Source organism: Rhineura floridana, chromosome 2 (assembly GCF_030035675.1).
Source record: "Rhineura floridana isolate rRhiFlo1 chromosome 2, rRhiFlo1.hap2, whole genome shotgun sequence".
In the NCBI taxonomy this organism is placed as follows: Eukaryota; Metazoa; Chordata; class Lepidosauria; order Squamata; family Rhineuridae; genus Rhineura; species Rhineura floridana.
In genome coordinates, this window is record NC_084481.1 from 206985256 (window position 1) to 206991255 (window position 6000).

A 6000-nucleotide genomic window follows, 5' to 3' on the forward strand; every position below is an offset into this window, starting at 1 on the left:
CTTCTACCATTAGGTTTACAGGATAAAATAACTTGCAATAACTTGTTGATCTTTTGATTAAAATATGAGAATTCTGACTGTAATATATTCTATATAAAAATTAATGACAAAAATAAACACACAACTTTGGGCTCCTTCCTTTGTCTCTCACAGCTGCAATCTGGCTTAGACAACCCTAAAATTCCTGGAGAGAGGTGGGGTGGTGTAGAAGTTAGAGCAGTTGAGTTGTACCAGTGTGTGTTCACCAAGTCACATGAAGCAAAGTTGTCATTGTTATATTTATTGCCTGCCCTTCACCAGTAGGTCCCAGGGCATGTTTCAGAATGTTAAAATACAGTATTAAAAACAATTAAACACATTACATTCACAAGAATAGGGTGGGTCCTGAAAACATGCAACTCAAGTTCCGAAGGCCAGGGTAAAGGGGCACACCTTTAAGCATTCATCGAAAGCCATACAGTGAAGGTGCCAGAGACACCTCTGTAAAGAGGGAATTCCACAACTTAGGGACAGCCACAGAGAAAGCCCTCTCCAGGCCCACCCCCACCCCCAAACCTCCAAGAAGGCCCCTCTGCTGATCTTAACACTGAGAGGGTCTGTAGGGTTCTAAAAAGCAACCCTGGCTGGTAAACTGGCTGCTGCATTTTGGACCAGTTGAAATTTCCAAGTAGTCTTCAAGGGCAGCCCCATGTAAAGTGCACTGCAGTAATCCAATCTGGAAGTTACCAGAGCATGGAGTACTGTTGCTAAGGCATCTCTGTCAAAAAGGGGCCACAGCTGGCAAACCAGCTGGAGCAGAAAATAGGCACTCCTAGCCACCAAAGCTACCTGAGCCTCCAGTGACAATGTGGATCCAAGAGTACCCCCAAGCTATGAACCTGCTCCTTTTAGGGGAGTGCAACCCCATCCAGAAAAGGCCCTTTCCCCATCTCCTGGATTTGAAAACTTGGAACACATAACACCACTGTCTTTTCAGGATTCAGTTTCAGTTTGTTGGCCCACATCCATCTCATCACTGCCTCCAGACACCTGTCTAGCACCTCAACCACCTCTCCCAATTTAGATGGAACAGAGAGAGTTGAGTGTCATCCACATATTGGTGACACTTCACAACTCATGATGACTGCCCCACTGGTTTCATATAGATGCATGTGGGGCAAGATGGAACCTTGCAGGACACCACAGGAAAGCTCCCATGGTGTTGAACAGAAGCCTCCCATTGAAGGAACTGAGCATGTTTAGGCTGGAAAAGTGTCGAGCCCCAGGTCTTTCAGGGGGATCAAGGACCCTTCCTTCAGCCCCCTCAGCTACAGCAGCAAGGGGCAAAGCCAGTGGAATTTGAGACTTGCGAGGACACTGGGGGAGTGTGCTTGACACTGTGCCAGTTCCCACGGACAGTCCTCCTGCTGAACAAGACGCGCCAACAGAACCGTTGGGGGAATCTCTGGTGCGCGTGCCAATTCCAACCCCCTGGATCCCCCTCTTGACACTTCAAATGCTTCTCCGCCTCCTGACCTCCAGCCTGCACCTGTCCAGTTGGTATTGTCAGCTGAGCCGTCGGAGGCGTGCCCTCTTTCACCCCACGCCAGACGACTTGAGAAGCGCGCTGGTCAGAGGGAGGTTCTTCGAAGGAGTGAGAGATTACGGGTGAAGATCTTTCCTATTTAAGGTTGCGCCCCCCTGACTGGGGTACTGAGTCAACTTCCTTCATATGCTGCAGAGTATGCTTAGGAGCTTAGTTAGAGATTGCAGTGAGTTAGTTTAGTCAAGTTAATGAGGTGTGTTGCCTTTGATGTTTCAATTACCCTAATAAAACAAGAATTACTTTCATCCTCGTCTCTGTCTCGTGCCTCACACTCTGTGCAGGACAAAAAGAGACACTTAAGAAAAGATCTGATAGTTATACTTAAATGTTAGTAGGGCTGTCGCATAGATATGGAGCAAATTTGTTCCAATCACTAAACATTAGGAAGAACCTCTTGACAGTTGGACAGACCACCTCAGACAGTGGTAGACTGTCTTTTGTTAAAGACTTTGAAGAAGAAGCTGGACGGCCACACACCAGGGATACCATAGCAATAGATTTCCTGTATGGCAGGGAACTGGACTAGGCCTTTGAGGTCTCTCCAGTTCTATGGTTACATAACTCACCATGAATATCACTAGTTGACCTTCAGTTAGTCACATGCATTATGCCTTACTGGGAGAACTGTGAAGATAAAATGAGATAGCCCCCATGCATGTCAGCCTTGAGCAACTTGGAGGAAGGATATGATATATCCATGAGAAGCGCACACAAAAAGCTGCCAAAATAATGTTGAAAAAGTGAGCTTCCAAAACAATAAGAGACTGCTGGATCAGGCCACTAGCCCACCTAGTCCAGCATCCTGTTCTCACAGTGGCCTATGGGAAACCTGAGAGCAGGACCTGAGCTCAAAAGGACTCGTGGGGTTTCCAGCAACTGGTATTCAGAAGCATACTACCTCCAACTGTGGATGCAAAGCATAAACATCATGACTAGTAGCCGTTGATAGCCTTACCCTCCATGAATTTGTCTAATCCTCTTTTAAAGCCATCCAAGTTGGTGGCCATCACTGCCTCCTGTGGGAGCAAATTCCATAGTTTAACCTTGCGCTATGTGAAGAAGTGCTTTCTTTTGTTGGTCCTGAACCTTCTAACATTCCGTTTCATTGGATGCCCATGACTTTTAGTGTTATGAGAAAGGGAGAAAAACTTTTCTCTATCCACATTCTCCAATGCCATGCGAATTGTATACACTTCTGTCATGTCATCTCTTACTTGTCTTTTCTCTAAACAATCTGAGACAAGAATTTGTTGCCAGTTAAGGGCTTTTCCTTGGAACTTTGCAGTAGTTTAACTTTCTTGTGAAGATGTCTTCACATGGTGGGTCTCCATCAACAGTTAAGCCAAGATTTTTTCTTGCCTGACATGATGCAGCAAATACCACCCTTTCTGCTGTGCCAAGGTGCATCATACCCAGTTCTGGTCACCCGAGGCAGAAAACTACCCTGGCAGTAAAGATACAATAACAAACTAAATTGCTAATAATTTGTTTCTATTTCATGACATCCAAAAGCAGCTGCCTGAGATGGCCACCTCACTCTGCCTAACAATAGGGCCGCCCCTATTTTTACCTAAGTTTCAACTATTTCAAAACATTTGTTTAAAATATTGTAAATCATACAGATGTGATGATTTAAGAATACCCCTGACAAAACAATTTACTATGGAAGACTCATGAGGGGAAAAAACCCTTAAAATGGTGTTGTGCTGTCAACACATAATTGTCTGCACTCAGCCAAGTTTTGTCCTAAATACTTTTACTATGTACCCCCCTCCCAGGGCAACACTTCTATGTAGTGAACACAATCCAAATTAAAACGATAAAAATAATTGTCTTGTTTTCCCCCCATTTTAAGATCATATTGATTTCTTGTCCAAAGGCAATCTCTGACATTAAAGTGATCAGAAAAAAATGACTATCTGAAGGATTCTTGCAAGAGGGAACCTAATTTTACCATTCAGCTCATGAATGCCAAATGTCTTGGTTGCGCTCATCAGTCTCAGCTAGTGAGAGTCAGGAAGTGCAGCCAGAAGTATCTCAAAAGCAGCCATGTCTTCATAAGCAAATGTAACCCCACAGTGGCAGCGTCTCTGCACATTAAAGGGCACAGCGTTTGCACCTGCCTGGCCGTTTTAATGATGGCTAGTCTGCTCTGCCCACTATTTTGGAGATCAAAAATAGTCGGGGTGGGGGATAAAAAATACCATTCAGTTTTGCTATATATCGGCTGATTTGTAACAGCTACCAAATTTCAGTAGGACTGTTTTGCACATTATATATTTTTTGTTCTTTTTTAAGGTTTACATGCATTTTATAAAATGTTAAGTATGAATGCAACAGTTGTGTGTGTTTGCAAATACATGTACTGTATTCTCAGTGATAGAGCACATGTTTTACATTCAGAAGATCCCAGGTTCAACCCTTGACACCTCCAAACAGGAAATCAGGAAGCAGGTGATGGGGAAAACCCTGTCTCTGAGATCCCGAAGAGCCACTGGCAGTCACGTAGATGATACTGGGCTAGATAGCCTGATCTGGTATAACAGGTTCCTAAAATTCTAAAGTGCATACTTAGGTTGCAAACTAAAGGTTTGCTGTGATGCACTGTGTGGAATAGTCCTAGGAAGCCAGCATCAAATTTAAAGGGCTACACTCAGGGGATTGCTGTTCTGTTCCACAACATGTTTATTATTATTTTATGTATTAAATGTATATCCTGCCCCTCCTCCTGAAGGAACCCTGACAGAAAAATACAATTAAAATGTATTTTCAACACTTAAAAACAGTTAAAAACACCTAAAAACACAGTAATATGAAACAAATTTATTTATTTATTTATTATTTGATTTATATCCCACCCTTCCTCCCAGCAGGAGCCCAGGGCGGCAAACAAAAGCAATAAAAACACTTTAAAACATCATAAAATAGACTTGAAAATACATTAAAACAAAATAACTTTTAAAACATTTAAAAAAAAAGCTTGGAAGACATCTTAAAAAAAAGTTAAGAAACATCGTTTTTTAAAAAAAGGTTTAAAAAGACTGGGATAAGGTCTCAACTTAAAAGGCTTGTTGAAAGCGGAAGGTCTTCAATAGGCACCGAAAAGATAGCAGAGATGGCGCCTGTCTAATATTTAAGGGGAGGGAGTTCTGCAGGGTAGGTGTCGCCACAATAAAGGTCCATTTCCTGTTCTGTGCAGAATGAACCTCCTGATAAGATGGTATCTGCAGGAGGCCCTCACCTGCAGAGCTCAGTGATTGGCTGGGTATATAAGGGATAAGACAGTCTTTCAGATATCTTGGTCCCAAGCTGTATAGGACTTTGTTCACCAAGACTAGAATCTTGAACTTGCCCTGGTAGCAAATGGACAGCCAGTGCAATTTTCAGCAGCGGGGTGACAGAAATTTGAAGACAGATGTAACCAAATCACATTTGGATCAGCCTATTGAAACAAAATGGTTTTCAGGAGGTGTCTAAAGGAGTACAGTGATGGTGCCTGTCTAATGTCAATAGTCAGGGAGTTCCAAAGTACCACTGCAGCCACACTAAGGGGAATGACTCCCTACAAATGCAGAATGAACATCTCATGGCAGTTGCCAAAATGTGAATTCCACATGTCAAAGTGATCGGATCAGCATGTATGGGGTAAGGTGATCCCTTTACGGGGCTTCTCAGAATACATATGCTGCAATTTTTACAAATGGACAATCTCCATGTCTTCAATTCGTGCCAACAGAGACTGTGAACCCTTAAACTTAAGGATTGACAAAACAACACATTACATCTGTGTTCATGGTCACCCACTTAGCTGCTATCAAAAGGTCATTATGGGCAGCCTCCATGATGATAATCTATCACACATAACTTCACCCCCCCATGTCCCAAACATTACTCCAATCTATGGATTTACAGTTGAGTGAAAAGCTCATTAAAAAAACCCAGGCTTTTCCCCAAATGCCCATGACTGTTAGAAACTGAGGGTTGTATTCAATGCTAGTCCTACTCAGAGTAGATCCACTGAAATTAATAGGCATGGCTAACTTAGGTCCATTAATTTCAGTGGTTCTACGAAGAAAAGACTGCTAGAACAGGCCAGTAGCCTATCTAGTCCAGCACTCTGTCCTCACAGTGGCCAACCAGATGCCTATGGGAAGCTGCAAAGCTAGACCTGAGGACAACAGCACTTTCCTCTCCTGCAGTTTCAAGGAACTGGTGTTCAGAAGCATACTTCCTCTGACAGCAAAGGTACTCTAAGCAAGACTAGCATTGGATACAACCATGAAGATTTTCTACGAAGTCTTAGGGAGAGTTCAGACAACCCTCCTCACAAGTTCAAAACATAAATGTGTCAGGTAAGGCAGTGAGGTTGCCCAGGCTAGCCATGCCCTCAGCCAATGTAAAGAAAGGACCCTGTA